Genomic DNA, 20,026 nt, shown 5'->3' on the forward strand with positions numbered 1-20,026 from the left:
AGTAATAATTGGAATATCTCATGTGCTAAGTGGCCTGAAAGAGGTAAGGAAAAGTATAGCCTTGGAACAAAGGGAAGGACTAACCGATTCCTCTTGGGGGTTGAGGAGATTCTTTAGAAGGGTCTTAAGGTATGAGTGGAGTCCCTGGGTGGTGCAAATAGTTAACATGATCAGCTGCCAACCAAAAGTTTGGAAGTTTGAGTCCACCCAGAGGTACCTTGGAAGAAAAGTCTGGCGATCTACTTCCAAAAAGTCAACCGCTGAAAATCCTATGGAGCACACACAGTTCTACTTTGGTGATTGCCATTAGAGTTGACTTCACAGCAGCTGGTTTAAGTATGAGTAGAAGGGTGCCAGGCACAAGGATAAGGTGAGGGATAGGACTGGAATGGTGACATTCCAAGTAGAGAGAAGAGCTTGCAAAGCACAGAGGAAGGTTTGGAGATCTCTGAGCCATATGTCTGGAGCATAGGATGTAAAGACCAGGGAAGAGGTGGAGATGAAGATGGAAAGGTGGTGGGTAAAGACTCTAGAGGGGTTTTTAACTCCCTGCCCCCATGCAGAACAATTTGGATATTCTTTTGTAAACAGCGAGTCTTTTAAGGGGTGAAAACAGATTCTGGCTGCTAGTTGGTTTTATACTAAACATTTTCACCCAGGTATCTCAGTTCTTTCTGAGGCAAAATAGTAAATACCGACTGTAATTGATCAGAGGACCTATTTTATCAGACATTCAACAAATTATCAGGGAAGCTTAAACAAAATTCAGTATACCTGCCAAATTAGCTCAGAACCATTGTACAAAGTGGGGGGATTCTTCTTGAACATAAATGTATTTAATTGTTTGCATATAATTAAGAGAAATAAGAGTGAATTTGAAGTTTTTCCTTGTTTTAGCATTGCGACATGGGAATCTGAGTACAATTAATGGTGTGAATAGTGTTGGCCTTTCTAAACTGGCTTTAGATGGGGCTGCTGGCAGAAGAGTGGTTGCTGAAGTATAACTAAAATAGGAGCAACAGCAAACAGTGAAAACACTGTGTCTAGGTTGCCTCACACTTGGAGGAGTAAGAACTACTCAGACCCAGCACTTTTATAAGCTTCTAAACTGGACTTATATGTTCTAGGACCCCTATTCAGTGTTTGACAAGTAATTTTAATAATAATAATAATAATAATAATAATAATAATAAAAAGACTCTACTTTGTTCATATACCTAGTAGCAATGTCATCCTGTTATTTCATTCCTTCAGTAAATGTTTATTGAACACCTATTATGTAACATTCTTGTAGGTTAGATTTCAGGAAACTTTTAAAAAAAAGAGACCCTCTTTCCAGCTCATTTCCAGAAAAATACTTGCCATGGAGGCTTCCATGGTTGCTTGAGTGAAAACCTTGTTATTAATTGATGTATTTATTCAATAGATGTTTATTTTAAGCAGTTATGAAGTGCCGGGCACTAAGTTTACCATTGGCCTTGGAAATTTGATGCCAAACGCTGAACAATACAGGCTCAGCCCTTGTCTTCATGGATTCTACATTGTAGGGGGATACAGACAAATAATAGGAGTTGCAGCGTAGCAATAAATGCTCTGGGAAGTTAAATATAAAGCCAACATCCCTAGGTGGTACAGATGGCTAATGTACTTGGCTGCTAAGTGAAAGGTTGGAGGTTTGAGTCCACCCAGAGGTACCTTGGAAGAAAGGCCTGGTCATCTACTTATGAAAAGTCAGCCATTGAAAGCCCTATAGAGTACAGTCCTACTCTGAAACACATGGAGTCTCCATGAGTCAGAATTGACTAGATGGCCACTGGATTTTCTATTTTGGTATGGGAGAATTTAGGTGGATTATCTAACCCAGACTTAGAGGAAAGACTTCCTGGAGAACTTGATAATGAAAACTTGAGACATGGCAATGAACAAGAGTAAGTCAAGGGAAGGGGGAGAAGAAGGATGTCACAGGGATTGTTGCAGGCATTCGCAGGGATATGTGCTAATACCCTGAGGTGTGTGTGTGTGTGTTTGGGGAGAATTAAAGCAGCTTAACCTGGTTGTGGTGTGGAATGTTTTGTGGAAGCAGAGAAATTGGGCTGGAGCTTTGGGCAGAGCCTGATTATGCTTTTAGCCACGTAAAGGAGTTTGGAATTTATCCTAATGCCAAGAGATTTGCCTCCTAGGAAGGCAGTCTAGCTGGTGTGTTGAAGAATGAAGAGATAGACAGGTAGACTAGTTAAGAGGTTACTGCAATAATCTGGTGGGGAGATAACAGTATCCTTAAGTAGGGAACTAGCAGTAGGAATGCAGAAAGGTAGGTGGAGTCAACGATATTTAGTTTAGGAGGTAGATTCTTAATGAGACTTGGGACTGACCAAAGGCGGGGGTGATAGACAGAGAGGGAGGTGATGGGCAGTTTGGGAGAAGGCGATGCTTGCTCTTTGTTATGGATTGAATTGTGTCCCCCCCCAAAATATGTGTCAACTTGGCTAGTCCGTGATTCTCAGTATTGTGTGATTGTCCATCATTTTGTCATCTAATGTGATTTTCCTATGTGTCATAATTCCTACCTCTATGATGTTAACGAGGTGAGATTAGAGGCAGTTACGTTAATGAGGCGGGACTCAATCTACAGGATTAGGTCGTATCTTCAGTTAATCCCTTTTGAGATACAAAAGAGAGGTGAGTAGAGAGACAGAGGGACCTCCTACCACCAAGAAATTCTTTCTTAAACAAGGAAACACAATGTGTATCTATGAGGGTGGGCATTATTTTCAGTGTAATTTAAAACACTTAAAAGAGACCCTTTGGCCTAAGGAACTTTTAAATTCTCTGGTATGTCAGCCTGTATATAAATTTAATGGAGAAAGGAAAAGTATCAAATTTAGAAGGGTAGAACCCAAACCAAAAACCCGTTGACGTCAAATTGATTTCGACTCATAGTGACCCTATAGGACAGAGTAGAACTGCCCCATATGATTTTCAAGAAGCAGCTGGTAGATTCAAACTGCCAACTGTTTGTTTAGCAGCCTGAGCTCTTAACCGCTGTGCCACCAGGGCTCCTTAAAAGGGTAGAGGTAGTCGAAAGGAGCCCTTTTTCATTTTCAGAGAATTAGAAAGATGTACACTTCCTGGAGAAGCTGATTTTTGCAGCCTCTGAATAAAAGCACTTCCAGTTCTACCTTTAGTTGAAAATCAATGGCATCTGATGTTTATCAGAAGCCTCCAAAGCTCTCCTGGGCAGGCCATCAGCATCTGTATGTTATGCCCACTACTTTAAGCCAGGAAATCCTGGTAGTGTAGTGGTTAAGTGCTATAGCTGCTAACCAAAAGGTCAGCAGTTTGAACCCACCAGGCACTCCTTGGATACCTTATGGGGCAGTTCTACTCTGTCCTATAGGGTCACTATGAGTTACACTTGACTCAACAGCAACGGGTTTGTTTTTTTTTACTTTGAGTCAAATAACCTCCAATGGTCCCCACCTGCTAGGATTTCCATTCTTTTGATTCTTCAGTTTTTTTTAATTAAAAAAAAAACCAAAAGACTTCTAGCAAGGCATATTTGATTTTTTGATTTGCTGCTGAAGTAATTTTTCTCCTTCTTGAACATGTCATTCAGATCATTACTGGAAAAATGTTGTCTAGGATGCTACAGAGTTTTTTTTTTTTTTTTTTTAATGCTTTATAAGTATAAAATAACAAAATTATCTGCAGTCGGTTAAAAGAATGTATAACTGGAATTTTAACTTGATTATCCTTCCCAATTTTCCCAGGCTTTCATAAGCAAGTACTTTGTTTGAACAGCTGTGCTCCGGTAAATCTCAGTAACAAATGAATCAGGAATGATTTTGTGTAGCAAGTCAGATGAAAGGAACTTCCTTAGGAAGATAGGTCATTAAAAGCATGAAGAAACAAAAGTTGGAAAAGTTTGAGAAATTTAGCAACTATTTTTTTTAAATAAGGCAATTTGCTCGAAAAATTCTTTTCCAATAATCTTGATAGGCTATGTCATCAACAGCAGAGAAAGCTTATTGCCTGCTAGATTTTAATACTGTGTGGAAATTAAATTTAAAACTAAAGTCAAAAGAAAGGGGGAAGTGGTAAAACGGAGAGGCATAAAAGATGGACATAGAGGTGGGTGGTCAATTTCCTATCCATAATTTTTGATCATCTGTAATTTTCTATTGTCTATATGTGTGCTGGAATTGACTTGATGGCACACAACAACAACAGATATGTGTTGGAGCCCTGGTGACACAGTGGTTAAGAGCTCAGGCTGCTAACCAAACGGTTGGCAGTTCGAATCCACCAGCCACTCCTTGGAAACCCTATAGGGCAGTTCTACTCTGTCCTATAGGGTCCCCCTGACTCGGAATCGACTTGAGGGCAGTGGGTTGGATTTGGTTTAGTTGATTTATATATGTGTTATCCATATGCATATATATATATTTTTTTTATCCATATGCTAGGGGGCAGTGGAGGGGTTGGTGAGGGAGGGGCTGTGAAACATGTCTGCCTCCAAACACAAAAAAAGATCAAATGAATACCTGAAAAGGTATTTGAAATGAGCTGTCAGGTAGAAAGGCTTTGGCTCTCAACATCTTACCTACTGGATAGGTTTGAAGCCATAAAATAAAGCTAAACTGAATTTAGGGAAACATTGATTCACCCAACTGAATAAACTACTTACTGAATTTGCTAATCTAATTAATCAAACTCAGCTTCTCCTTCCCAAAGTAGATTCATAGGCAGTAAAATAAATTAAATCAGCATCCTTTCCCACTTACTAAAAATATACTTTCTTTCCCTGGGTAAATCGGTCATTTTAATTCCCAAGCCTGGTCTCTTGTATTCCAATGACAGGAAGCAATCGTTTGGGTAGAAAATCGTTTCTCTGCGGGGTGCGGAGTTGGGGTTCTAAGCATCCTATCTTAGCCTTACCAGCGAACTGATGAATAAAATACATTTTAAGTGAAGTTATTTTTAGAAGTAAATGGCCTATGGATGATGCTGCTTTGCAGATATGGCTCAAAGGCAGCCTGTGATTTATAGAATAATGGGTCTTTCCTGAAACTTAAAACTATATTGATGGCAGGAAATAATGATTTTTTGGGGGAGAAGGGGGATCCTGGAAAATCAAGAATATTTGAAGTTTGAAACCAATTTAAATGCAGAAAATGTAGACTCTGAAGCAGTAAAAAATATTTCAGTTCAGTAGTTTGCAGATCTGGTACCTAAAAATGTTGAGTTTATCTAATTTTTAAACCATTGTTATAAAATTCAAATTTAGATTGCATTTATATACACATATTAATTTTGTACACACATAACATTCACAACAGCATACAAGGAAAAGTCATTGATCGAATAAATGCGGGAGGAAACTAACGAAAAAATTATGAAGTGCTAAGTGACAGGCTTTATGCAAGTGAGACAAAATATAGTGTAGGTATATCCTGGATAACAGGTTGAGTATGAGTCAAGAATGTATCCGTAGGTTTTCATGATATCTGATGCAGAAATAGGCGGACTACGCATTAGATCTGAGGAAGAGCTCACTGTTTATATGAAGTTCTGGTCACACTGTATTTCCATGCTTTTGTTATGAATGGGCACCCCTCCAAGGAAGGACTCAAATGGAAGATGCCTCCAGCCTACTTCTTAACTCCACTAATCCTAGTCACCTTTTGATGCCTTCGCCTTTAGGATCAAAGAACCCCCAAGGATTGCCTTTTCCACATTTCCTTCTTGGTGAACCAATTTCTATTCTTTCCAATTTTGTTTACATAGGATATTATGAAGATATTATGCAGAGTCCCTGAGTGATGTAAATGGTTAAGCGCTTGACTACTAGCTGAACGGTTGGCAGTTTGAAAACCCACCCCCATCCCCCGCCCGAGGTGCACTGGAAGACAGGCCTGGCGATCTGCTTCTAAAATGTCACAGCCTTGAAAACCCTATGGAGCAGTTCTCTGCACACATGGGGTCGCCATGAGTTCAAATCCACTAGTCACTTCTTGGGGGTGCCTCCAGCCGCTCTTTGGAAATCCTATGAGGCAGTTCTACTGTGTCTTATAGGGTCACCATGAGTTGAAATCAACTCAACGGCAACAGGTTTTGGTTGTTTCAGTGCTCTTATATGGCAGCTTTTACACCATACATGCATGCCATTAGCCAGCAAGTATTTATTTTCTACCTAATATGTTTTGGGCACTGGCACCTAGATTCTCGAGATACAAAGGTGAGTAAACCAAAGTCCCTGTCCTAGGGGAAATGATGGTTTACCTCTTATTATCATTTATTATACTCTAACACGTTTATTTTTGTCTTCCAGATTGTGAACTCATTTGAGGTCAAAACCATGGGATCCAAAAAATGAAATAAAATATTCATGTCAATTTACTTGAAAATAGTTTAGAACTAGAAAGATAAGCCATCCCAAAGTACTTTGCATTGGGCAAACTACTTGTAAAGTATTGCATCCAGCTCTGAATATGTTTAGGAATGTTGACAACTGGAGAATACTGGCATGTCTATTTATTCTTTAGGAGGTCCTATGGCAATAATAAAGGAGACCTGGTGGCGCAGTGGTTAAAGCAATCAACTGCTAACTGAAAGGTCGGCAGTTTGAAACCACCAGCATTCCGCAGGAGAATGAAGTGGCAGTCTGCTTCTTTAGAGATTTACAGCCTTGGAAACCCTCTGGGGTCGCTGTGAGTTGGAATGGACTCGATGGCAGTAGGGGGTGTACATAGCAATGATAAAGTAGCCCTGGTGGTGCAATGGTTAAGTGCTTGGCTGCTAACTGAAAGGTCAGTGATTCGAACCCACTAGCTGCTCTTTGGGAGAAAAGACCTGACGATCTCTTCCTGTAAAAATTACAGCTTAGGAAACCCTATGGGGTAGTTCTACTCTGTTACATTGGGTTGCTATGAATTGGAATCGACCCAATGGCACACAACAACAACAGCAATAATAATAATTATTGTCATCATCACAATTACTCCCTACTAAGAATACCTGATGTTGTATAGAGCTTGCATATCTCCTGGCTCACTTGAGCCTTATAATATTTCTATGTGATACGGAGGGTAACAGATTTTTCTGTTTTTTATGGGTTTGAGCAAATCTAATATAATTTCAGGTAACATAAGTGATTTCCTTAAGGGCATGGATCTAGTATAAGCATCTGGGCTCAAATTCAGATTTCCTTAGTCCAAGTTCATTGTGCTTCCCACTAGATAGACTCTGATGGCTAGACTGCTACTTAGAACAGTTGAAGATCCTGGAACTGTTTCAGCTTGGAAAAGAAAAGATACACAGGAAACATGATCACTGTCTTTTAATGTTTGAAAGCCTGTCTCATGGCAGGGATATTAGTCTTACTCTGAGACTTCTTAGGGTAGAACTTTGAATGTGTATTGCTTATGTCTACTTTTACTTTGGCTTAATCATTTTTTTCAGACACTCAGGGCCAGAGGTGGAGGGTGCTTTACCATGCCCTTGTGCCCTGGCGCCTGTTCACATCTTTTGCCTTGTTTTATCACATTCTATTGCTCTTTCCCCCTCCCTCCCATATATTATGCTTAAGCTATGTCAGTCTTCTTTTTCACCACAGGGTCTTTGCACTGCTAGACCTTCTGCTTAGAATGCCATTCCCTTTTTCCCAGTTTTGCTTGCTTGAATCTTATGCATCTTCTAGGACTTATCCTAAATGTTGCTTGTTCAAAGACTTCCCAAAGAGAATAAATGTTCTGAGACAACCTCACTAAACAATTGAGTCGGGAACTCTAGTTGCAAGCAACAGAAACTGAGTCTGGTTAAGCAGAAAGGGAATTCATTGAAAGGGTATGGAGAGTTTCCTGGTCTCATTGGAAGGGCTGAAGAACTAGGCACATAGCTAAATTTCCTGAAAAGATGCCCAAAGCCACGCCAGAGAAGTGGCCTAAGGAGGAAACTGCTGCCACCTTTGCAGCCCCACTGAGCACTATGGTTTGTACTGTTGCCAGGAAATCTGCTTTATTGTAACTGAGGCCAGCAGTTTGCCACTTCTACTCTAGAACTCAGCCTTGGTCCCTTAAGCTGGACACCTCTGTTTCCATACTTACCAGCAGAATCAATTCTATATTGAATTTCCTTCCTTAAATTGCTCACATATGAATCAAAGTTTTGCAAGGGTGAGTCTAATTGGTGACGCTGAAGTCATATGCTTGTGCCCTAGCTGCAAAGTAGGCCGAAGAACTGAGTTTTCTAGGTTCCATACTGGGAAAGGAGTCCCTGGGTGGTATAAATGGTTAATGCACTTGGCTGCTAACTGAAAGGTTAGAGGTTTGAATCCACCCAGAGGCTCCTCAGAAGAAAGGTCTGGGGGTCTACTTCTGAAAAATCAGCCATTGAAAACCCTACGGAGAATAGCTCTACCCTAGCACACATGGGGTCACCATGAGTTGGAGTTGACTCGATGGCAACCGGATATTGGTAAAGCGGGACCCATAAGGCAGAAAATTACCCAGCCGCATTAAGATGCTGGCCAGCCAGAATATATGGCCAAAAAAGAAAAGAAAACAGGACAAAACGGTTGCCATTGAGTCGCTAACTCATGGCAACCCCACGTGCTGCAGAGTAGAACTGTGCTCCATAGGATTTTTAAGGCTGTGACCTTTCAGAAGCAGATCACCAGGCGTTTCTTCCAAGATACCCCTGGGTGGGTCTGAACTGTCAACCTTTTCAACAGTGGTTGAACACTTAACTGTTATGCCATCCAGGGACTCCTGAATATAAGACACTAAGATAAAGTGTTCTCATATATGTATTATGATCCAATCATACCTACCTCACAGGGTTGTTAGAAAGATAAAATAAGGTAATTTATGTGAAATTAAATACACCGTACAGAGGAATGTAAGTATAAAATAATAAAATAATTTTTATTGTATGATTTATATCCTTGGGCAAAGCATTTGACAGGGGTTAACTATTTCTCATAAAATCGAGTGCTTAATAAGTTGATTTATCTCAAATTCACTTTAGATGTTTTTAAAATAACAAAGACATTCTATTCCCTCAAAAGGCATTTTAAATGTTTAGTAGAAAAAAAAAAAAGGGTATTTTTGGTTTAAGTGCTGCTCTCATAAATTTATATCGTGCCTACATTTTTATTTTGTAATGGAAACATAGAAAACAATGCCAAGTATAGAAATGGTAGTTTTAAAAATTTGAGTGGGTTTCCAGCTACTTTTGCCTCATTCTGAATTTTAAGGCTTTGTTCTAATCTGATTCTTACTCTGGTTTCATCATGAATGCAGCTCTCTTGTTCCCAAACAGACAATGGACACATTCAACCCTCAATGGCCTCTACGTTTGGTTTTGCTGCCATCGTCCCTTGGTGGCTCTACCAGAGGCATTATTGTCTCAGAAAAAATGTTGAAGTGACAGCTGAGTTTTTTACACAAGTAAAAGCAGTTGTGTAAAAGAGGGTGTTAGTGTAAATGGGAGTAGTAGTAGCCCAATTTACATTAAAGCTAATTCAGTAGGAGTTATTAAAATATTCATTGAACGCAGCTCTGGCCTTCAGTGGTAAAGTTCCTCTGTAGGAGAGGAGAGGTCAATGCCAATGTAATTTCAGAGGAGAAGGAGACACACAGGGCCATTTTCTTATTTGACAGAAATGTTCCCCAGTATAACCTATCTGAGATTTGAATTACGTTATTTGATTTGCTTCCCTTTTTCGTAAACACTGAATTCAATTAATATCTTGCTAGAAAAAATAAAACATGACCCAGCTCTGCAACGCTGAAAATTGGATTAAAATTCTTAGGTTGTTAGATTTCTGCCATCTTGAAGGTACCTTTTATTTAAGAAGATGGGGAAATTCGAACAGAACTGGTTTCAGACACCTCTTACTTGAACAATATTGTGTACTAGATTGAACTTCCCCTAAATTTCCAAATTTTTCGTGTTGAATTCAGAGGAATTTCCTCTCAATATGCTTCTGTTTCTTCTTCAACATCCTCTGAATCCTTTCTCTCCATCTACACACACACACAAACACACACACACGCACACACATGCATTCTGTCTCTCTCACTCATATACTCACTCATTTACGTTGAACCTCAATAGAACCTGAATAGTTCTGGACACTGAAGACTGGAATCCTTGTGTGGTGTTTATTTAGTAAAGGTCCTAGCTTGTTAGTAAAGGCTGCCTTAAAAATAGCACTGTAGTAACTAGAGCTCACTGTAGTCAACAGAGCATTTGAGAAAATAATAAATTTTGTGATTCAAAATTTATTTTGATGATCAGATAGGTGTACATGTTTATGTGGTCTGTGGATTTTTTTCCGGCTATAAAAATTCTAATTTCATTTCTTGAAACACAAACAACGACCGTGCATGAGAGAAGGCTAGTTGGTTGTGACACAGAGCTTGCTGGGGAAGGGGTGAGGCAGATTCTGGAGTAAAACAGAATATTTAATGCTGAAGCTTTTGCTTTAATTGATGTTGTTGAAAGTAACTTGAAACCACCCCTCAGTTTGCAAGGGAGTTCTCAGGTTGCTGTGTGGGTGTCTTGTGATTGCCTTTTATTTTATTGACTCACTAAAATTCTTAGCCGACTCTACCGTTGGATATTGATAAACTGTAACATTCTTATGGAGCCTGCTCCGTAGTGACTTATAAAGAATCATCTTGTTAATAAACTCAGCATCACAGGAAATTCAAGTTTAATTAAAATGGAACAGTAAATGATTATGTAAAGATTTTTTCCTTTTTTAAGCGGATAGCCTTTAATTGTCTCTGCGTTGTGTTTAAATTCCAAGGGAGATTTTATTTTAAATCCGGCTTGGCAATATGAATTTATAAAGATTCCGTTGTGATACCTTTTCTGTTTTTAGATTTTGATTTACAGACTTTTTTTTTTTTTTTTAATTAGAAGAGTTGAGAAGGAGTTCTGAGCTAGACTCTGAGGGAGGCAAAAATGAAAAAACAAGGCTATGTTATCCAGGGGGATTGTAGTTTTTAAGATGCTGTTTAAAGATAATGATTGTTTATGTTTCCTCATAAAAGTTGCCAGATAACAGATTAGTTATCTGAGGGTGATTTGAAAAGCCTTTTGAAATGGCCTGGGTGACAGTACTACCTTAACGGTACTTAGAAAGCTCCTTTGAAGTTGGCTGTTCATATTGGAAAACTAGAAAAAAAAAATTTTTTTTTTCCTTATTTTAAAGGGAAAGTAATACATAGGGAGCAGAGGTTTAGTAAAATGCTGCAGGGTGAAATACACTGGTTATTTTTGTGGTTGACTTCAATTTTTCATCTTTGAATTTTTGTGGGTTACCGAATTTTGGTGAGTTACAGTTCTTACTCTAATGTGTACGCTGCTCTTTGTATTTGATACGTGATTACTAAGTGCACAACTGTCATGCCTCAAAATACCAGGACCTCTTTCCTTTCCCAGCACCTTTTCTCCCCAGACACTTTCAGGTGCAAATCCCCCCACCCCCAAGGTGGGTTGTTAAAATAGCTCAGGGTGGAGATAAACTCTGTAGGTTATCGGAAATTCCTGTACAACCTTTGTTATACAAAGTCGCACTAAAAGAACAGGGTCGATGGAAGGGCTGTCAGGGGTCAAGGCTAGAAACACAGAGAGGCAGATATTGCAGTTTGGGTTAGCAGAAGTTTATGGGCATCCCCTTCAGCCCATGCTTATCTGAGTTCACAAAGAAGATTCACGGTTCGTTGCTCTGCAGAAGCTATTTGGACAGACACTTCCCAACTGCTTTTAAGTGCTCCTGGGGCCCTCAAGCCTATTCACATAGGCCTCCCAGATTATGAATCCATAAAGCTTAATGATTTTGGAGTCCCAAAGGAGGACATACTAACTAGAGCATCATCAAAATATGATTCCGATAACAGAACAGACAAATGCATTTTAGGATATCACAAATTCACCAGGCTCGATGGGAGAATATAGTAGTAAGTTTTTGCAAAGCTTGGAGACCAGTTATTTGGTTCTAGCATTGAGAGGCTGGTTGATACTGATTACAAATTTGCGTTCAAACAGCAGAACTAGTAAAAAAAATGCCACTGTGGAGTGTGGCAGAAATGATCTTCGCTTTTATGGTTTGACAAACTATACAAGGCATTCGTTGAGTGTGCAAGTTGGTTATTTCAAGCATCTTGGAGCATCAGCCTTCCCATATTCAACAGTTACTTCGATTATGAAAATTTTTTTCTCTTTTTAGGAAAAATTTGTTTTTCAAAATAAGAAGTGTTATTATGATTATCATAAACGCATTGTCCCTTCATCTATTTTAAATATTTCAGTTGTTTTAAATGTTTTAGAGAACTTGAATCCAACTCAAGGTCTCTTCTTGAGAGAATAGAAACAATCATGTGGAATTTGTTATAATAAGATTTAACCTATAGTGTTCAGATTCTCTCTTCTCTATAATTTTTATCAAGTTTTTAATTGCCCACAAGATGATTTATTTTAGAATTGGCCTACTTTTTTGGGCATCAATGCCTGTGGGCAAATGTAAATTTGCAGCTGAATTAGCAAACCGGGGATCTCTATATATGTTAATAACCACATTAGGGAATCAACTCATTACCCTTCTTTTCTAAATTGGGTATGTCTGTAAGATAGTAGAGCTAAGATTGGGGGGTAAGGAGGTTTATGGTGACATGGTTGACTTTACATTGTTTTATTAACATAAAAGAAATGTATGTTCACTGCAGAAAATACAGAAAAGTAAAAAGGACAAAATAAAAACTGTTATCATTTGTCTCTGAGATTGTTGTGTGAACATCTTGATATTTTTTATTTCAGTCCTTTACTTTTTTTGAATTGCTTTATACATAAAAAGTGTATGTATATTTCTGTAATAAAGAATAATAAAACACATACTTTTGCACCCATCATCCATCTTTTTTATTGTACTTTAGGTGAAAGAACAAATTAGTTTCTTATTGAACATTTAGCATGTATTGTTTTGTGACATTGGTCGCTAACCCCATGACATGTCAACACTCTCCCCTTCTCGACCTCCGGTTTCCTGTTCCCATCGTCAATCTTGATAGAACATTACCAATTCTGTTTTATCCCCCAGTAGTGCCTCCTCACTTGTGTCCCAAAAGTGATCAGTATCCTTAACTTTGTGTTGATCATTTTCTCGTGTTCCTTTCAGCACACGTGTGTATCCCTAAATATATTGGAAATTACCTCTTGCAATTAACATTATATGTTTTGTGATGGGTGTGGCTACCATATGTTTTCACCACTGTGTAGTATTACTTTGCATCAATGTTCCACAATTTATCCATTTCTTGTCAATGGACATTGGGGTTTTACTTGTGTTGCAGATCCTGTCAGTGCCTCACCCATGCCCCATGGATCTTTCTTCGTGTTCTCACCAATTTCCAGATCCTAGTGTCTGCACATCTATGCCTGAGGGTCTTCCCCTGCCCCAGTTGCAGGAAGCTGTGCTGCCAGTGTGCACTGGAGCAAACAAGAGGTGCTCTTGGGAGTTAAAGACTATAAATACCCCAGCTCCCTCAGATAACTCCAGTTCCTAGAGTCTCTTCATGAGAACCACTATAGTGGCTGGTTAAATAGAATACTGGCTACTCATCCTTGCTTGTATATTGCTCCCCATTCCACTACCATTTTTCCTGTTAATTTTTTTTACCCTTCCAAATAAATTTAATCTTTGTCTCATGGTCTGTATCTTTGAGAGGCTTAAACTAAAGCAGGTGTTTTTGCAGTTTTGACCCTTGAAAACAATGCTGCTATGGATATTTTTGGACATGTTTCCTGGTATATGGAGCAAGTGTTTTAAGCTTTTTTAGGGAAAGTCCAAAGCAACATTTACTCTAGGCCTAATTACTTACACTAATGGGATGTGATTCCTTTGAAGACTCTCTAGCCCTTGTCACTTGTATTACAAGGCCTCTCTGTTTTGACTTATGGAAGTTTAAGCTATTGGAAGCTGTGATAGTTAAGGTTGTGTGTCAGTTTGGCTGGGCCATGATTTTCAGTGGTTTGGCCATTATGTAGTGATGTACTCCTCCTTCATGAAGCAATCAGCCAATCAGTTGTAAGAAGAGTTTCCTTGGGGGTGTGGGCTACATGCAACGTATATATGGACATTCTGTCAAAGCTTCCTTGCTTGCCCTGGATCCTGCATCTGGCTTGTCATAATCTGATCTCCAGGTCTTGGGACTTGAGCCAGCAGCCTGCCATATTGCCTCCTGATCTTGGGATTTTTTGGTCTCCGCAGCCTGTGAGCCAGCAGCCTGCTGTCTGACCTGCCAATATTGGGTTTGTCAGCCCCGGCGTCTATGTGAGTCAGGAGAAGCCTCTAGCCTGATGCCTGACCCACAGTCTTGGAACTTGCAAGCCTGTACAACTGCATGAGCCATTTCTTTGAGCCAAAACTCTCTCTTTTTTCTGTCTGTCTATAAATACTACACTAGTTTTGCTTCTCTAGAGAACCTAGCCTAAGACAGAAGCCATATGTGACCTACAGCAATTGTTCAGCCTACTGTTTTCTGGTGGTCCCTTTCCCAGTCTCATGAAGACTCACCCCACACATGTGCAGACTTAGAACTTAGCCAGTAACTCAGAGACCCTCTGCATTTCTCCAGAACTCTCTCTCCTTGCAGTTCTTCTCTCTCAGATATTCTGTCCTGCAAATTCTAGCTGCCTAGGCCTCTCAAACTCTAATCTCTGTGGCAACTCAGTGAGACCATAGGCTACTTTTGGTGGATTAATTATCTATTTTTTTTTTTGTAACAAATTATGCCCAAATTTAACAGCTTAAAACATTTATTTATTTTTGGGGTGTCTTCCCTAAGAATTTTTTTTTAAATTGTTTTAGGTGAAACTTTACAGTTAATTTCTCATACAAAAATTTATATACACATTGTTATGTGACACTAGCTACAATCCCTATAATGTGACAGCATATTCCCCCTTTCCATCCTGGGTTTCCTATGTTCATCCAACCAGCTCCTGTCCCTTCCTGCCTTTTCATCCTTCTGGACAGGAGCCACCCATTTGGTCTTGTGTATCTGCTTGAACTAAGAAAAACATTCTTCACAAGTATTATTTTATGTTTTATAGTTCAGCCTAATCTTTGTCTGAAGAGTGGGCTTCAGGAATGGTTTTAGTTCTGGGTTAACAGAGTGTCCAGGGACTATGGCTTTATCGGTTTCTCCAGTTTTAGACCATTAAGTCTGGTCTTTTTATGTGAATTTGTGTCCTGCTCCACACATTTCTGCTGCTCCGTCAGGGACCCTCTGTTGTATTCCCCGTCAGGGTGGTCATTGGTGGTAGCTGGCCATCATCTAGTTCTTCTGGTCTCAGGCTGATGGAGTCTCTGGTTCATTTGACCCTTATGTCTCTTAGGCTAATATTTTCCTTGTGCCTTCGGTGTTCTTCATTCCCTTTGCTCCTGGTGGGCTGGGACAAATTGATGCATCTTAGATGCCGCTCGCTAGCTTTAAGACCCCAGACAACACTCACCAAAGTGGGACGCAGAACATTTTCTTAATAAACTTTGGTATGCCAGTTGACCTAGATGTCCCCCAAAACCATGGTCCCCACACCCCAGCCCCAGCTAAAAATATGAAATGCTTCACAAATTTGTGTGTCATCCTTGTGCAGGGGCTATGATAATCTTCTCTGTATCATTCCAATTTTAGTACATGTGCTGCCGAAGTGACCACTTAAAACATTTATTATCTCATAACTTGTATGGGTCAGGAATTGGGGAGTAGCTGAGTGGGGTGATTCTGGCAGAGTCACTTGTATCACTGTTAGAAGGAGGCCTCATTTCTTCACCATGTCTTCTTCTTCATGGGGCTTTTTAAATGTTCTCATTACATGAGAGCTGGCTTCCCTTCAGGTAAAGTGATTTAAGAAAGAGAAAGAAGAAATCCACAATGCCATTTTGTGATCCTAATCTTGAAGACACACACTATTACTTTTGCCATATTCACTGTCTTTGTTAGAAGCAAGTCACTAAGTTCTACATTTAGAAATGGGGGTAGTGAATTAGTTTTCACTTTTGGAGGGAGGAGTGTTGAAGGGCCTGTCTACATATTTTAAGCTACAATATTTGAAATCTTCCTCCCTGCACTATAGCCTGGAAACTGCCCCATGCAGTAAGCTGGGATGGTTCATGGCCTTACCTTGTTTGTTTTCTTTCTCCAAGACATCATAGGCCTTCACTTCTTCTTCTTCAGTGTTTGGAAAGTTTTTCACATATTGTGTCTGGTTTTCTGGTTGTTTACAATGGAAGGGTAATTCCTGCTGTATTTAATACTTCACTTCAAGAAGCAGAAATTCAATAAGTTAAAATTTTAACAGCCATTTTATCATATGGACAAGTGGGGGAAGATTCCATTTTCATGTTGGAATTGCCAGCCGTGTAGTAGATATCTGGAAGAGAGCATTTCAGACAGACTGGGTTTGGGCATCACTGATACAGTGAAAAGTATGAGAACGTGGGTTTGTAATACTGAGCCATATTTAGTGACTGACAATGTTTGCTAATAAGGCAGTTCTGGAAATACCACAGAACTGGACAAACATACTAGAAAGTTCTCAATATTTGAACATGATACCCTCAAAGACCAAATGAGACAAGTAATGGACTGTATGTAAAGAATGGCATTTAGAGGAACATCTGTGGGTAGCTGGTCAGGTCCATGGTCAAATTATTCGTATGCCAGAATCCCATCCAGTAGACCTAAAGTCATGCTCACTTCATTCATCAAATGAGGGGAGCTTCATGGCTCAGCATCCCTTCATTAGTCTGCCAGTAAGTTCATCAACACTCACATTGTTTTTAGAAAAAAGTAATTGCAATGACATGAGAAAGCTTTATCAGGCCACCTAAGTCTTGTTGCTTAAAACAGCTTAGTGTAGAAGGAGTTTTCACAATGTTTATAAAATGAGGTTTTGTGAGGTCACTGAAATGGTGTTTGTTTTTCTTATAACTATTTCAGTGGCAGTTACATACTGCTTGATATTCTCTGTTTGGGAATGGGTGGTACAAGAAGCACGCAATTCTTTTCCTTTTTTTTTTGGTCTGTATTTCCTGAAACAACATTTTACCCTGTGTGCATATAGCGTGCTATATAAGTTTCTGTGATTTTAATAATGCGATTTTAATATGTGGCACCTGAAATGGGTCTTAGACATCCTCTAACTCCCTCACTTTATTAAAAAAGAAATAGGTGCAAAGAAATCAAAGAATGTATTTCAGTCACACCAGCTGGGAATTTCAGGTAGATTATATAAAATATAGGTTCACCCCCCCAAAAATGTATTAGTGGTTGATTTACTCATTTGGCAAAACTGTCACAAAACTTTTTCTTTTATCTACCAGCTTCCTTAAGGTTTCCAAGATGAGAATGACAGGCTAAGTTTCAGGAGGTTGTCTATTTCTGAAGTGAGAAATTCAGTAGAAAGTAGTGAATGCGGTTGGAGATTGTAAATTTAAATTTAGTAATATTATATCTGTGATGGATTGAATTGTGTCCCCCCAAAATATGTGACAATTTGACTGGTTCATGATTCCCAGTATTGTGTGATTGCCCACCATTTTTGTCATCTGTCTTGATTCTCCCGTATGTTGTAAATCCTACCTCTGTGATGTTAACGAGGTGGGATTAGTGGTAGTTATGTTAATGAAACAGGACCCAATCTACAAGATTAGGTTGTGTTTTTAAGTCAATCTCTTTTGAGATATAAAAGAGAGAATTGAGCAGAGAGACATGGGGACCTCATTACCACCAAACAAAGAGAACCAGGAGAGTGTGTGTCTTTGAACTTGGGGTCCTTGCACTGAGAAGCTCCTTGAATAAGGGAAGATTGATGACAAGGACTTCTCCCTAGAGCCTACAGCTCCCTTGGAGCTGGCACCCTGAATTCCTACTTCTGCCTCCTAGACTGTGAGAGAATAAATTTCTCTTAGTTAAAGCCATCCGCTTGTGGTATTTCTGTTATAGCAGCACTAGATAACTAAGACTATCCAGCTTCCTAATAGCCTGAAGGCCAAATCTCATCATGTCTTCATGTAGCCCCTGTCAGGGAATTGTATTCAATTGAAAAAACAGGGGCTGTGGATTCACACCATTTTTTCTAGTTCTTTGGGTGAGAGGGGAGATGGGTCCTGTGACTTTCCTCAGGTGAGCTGCCAACTCCTGAGGACAGGTGTCTCTTTCAAAGCATGGCTGAGGAGATCCTCCTCCAAAGTTCTGAAAATAAAACTTGGCCTGACTCCCAGAGGCTGCCCCATTTTGTTTGTGCCATGCAGAAGTGAGAAGTGAGACCAACATTTGGTTCACTCTGGCTGTAATACTCTATAGGGCTCTCGTGATTCTACGTATATTTGAAGAGAGAGCATTTATTCAATACCTGTTATGTGTGAGGCAGTGTACTAAAAATAGTATATAAATTATAACATTTATACAACACAATCATAGACTGGAGGTGGTATTGTTGTCCTCTTCTGATTCATGGCTACCCCATGTGTTACTGAACTGTGCTCTATAAGGTTTCTTAGTCTGTAATCTTTACGGAAGCAAATTGCTAGGCCTTTTCTTTTATGGTGCTGCTGGTTGGGTTCGAACTGCCAACCTTTTGGTTACCAGTTGAGCACAAACCTTTTGCACCACCCAGGGACCTTGGAAGTGGTCCAAACAAAACCAAAACCATTGCTATCGAGTCAATTCCACTCATAGCAACCCTATAGTATTATCCTTGTTTTATATATATATATATATATATATATATATATATATATATATATATATATATATATATATATGAAAAGTGTGATTCTAAGAGGTAAAGTAAATTATCCAGGGTTACACAAATAGCAATTTAGACTTAGAATTAAAATCCATGTCTTTCTATTGGAAATCCTTGATCTTTTCACTGTAACATAATCACCTCAATTTTTTAATGCCACACAAGGTAAATGGGGGGAAGAATTAAGTACCTCAGACTTGATATCTACTTTTACAGGGAAAATAAGTATAAGAAATAGGATCTAGCTTGGCATGGAATGAATATTTCATTCATTCATCAGGGATTCATTGGGAAACTACTTGGTGCCAGGCATTGTACTAGACACTGGTGATACCTAGCTCTGAACAAGACAAGCATGATCCCTGCTCTCAGGGAATAATAAATTATGCCAAAACTCTGTACACTCACTTTATCTGCAGGCAAATAAAAATTCGTTGCGAAACAATTAAAGATCAAAGTAGAACTTTTAACCATTTCTCTGCTAACTTTTGTTCCTACCAGCTGTAGTCTAGTTGAACAGGAACAAAATAGGCTAATTCAGCAAAATGTCTTTCTTTGAAGAGCTCTAAAAATATGGATATCAAAAATAAATACTAATTTAAAGAATAAAACATAATAAGCAACCAAGAAACATGTCAGAAGGCACTATGCCTAGAGTTAAAGCAATGCAATTAGATGGCTCCAGGATAGGTAATATTGACTGGGAGGCCAAGGAAGATGTCTCTAAAGAGGATTCATCTAAAGCGAGAGCTAAGTGTCAGGAAGGAGCCTGTCCTGGGAAGATCAGGGGGAAGAGCACTTGAGGAGCAGACAGGGCAATGGCCTGTAGACAGGGAGGAGTTTTTGTGAGAAACCCCAGAAGGCCAGTGTGGCTGCCAGGGGCATGGAAGGAGGAAGCGTTGGGGTGGAGGTGGGGGGGAGGCACAAGCCTGGTTTAGGGTTTTGTACGATGGGGTGAAGGTAATGATTTTGTTCTAAGTGCACTGGGGACATATAGGGATGATTGCAATTTGGGTTGTTTACTCTGGACATGTCATCAAGAAAAATCAACCACTAGAAAAGGATGTCATGTTTGGTAAAGTAGAGGGTCATTGCAAATGAGGGAAACCCTCAATGAGATGAATTGATGTGATAGCCAACAAGGGACTCAAACATACTGATGATCATGGAGATAGTGCTGGACCTTCAGCTTTCGTTCTATTTT

The 20,026-nt window shown here is 39.4% G+C and overlaps 1 non-coding gene across 1 annotated transcript; it reads right to left on the reverse strand.

The window, feature by feature from the left end:
* Positions 1-15,621: 15,621 nt before the first annotated feature.
* LOC126058147 (U6 spliceosomal RNA) lies at positions 15,622-15,728 on the reverse strand. Its single transcript, XR_007513118.1, has one exon. It is a non-coding gene; the product is annotated as a U6 spliceosomal RNA (small nuclear RNA).
* Between the last annotated feature and the right edge of the window lie 4,298 nt (positions 15,729-20,026).

The sequence above is a fragment of the Elephas maximus genome, chromosome 1, assembly GCF_024166365.1.
Source record: "Elephas maximus indicus isolate mEleMax1 chromosome 1, mEleMax1 primary haplotype, whole genome shotgun sequence".
NCBI classification, from domain to species: Eukaryota; Metazoa; Chordata; class Mammalia; order Proboscidea; family Elephantidae; genus Elephas; species Elephas maximus.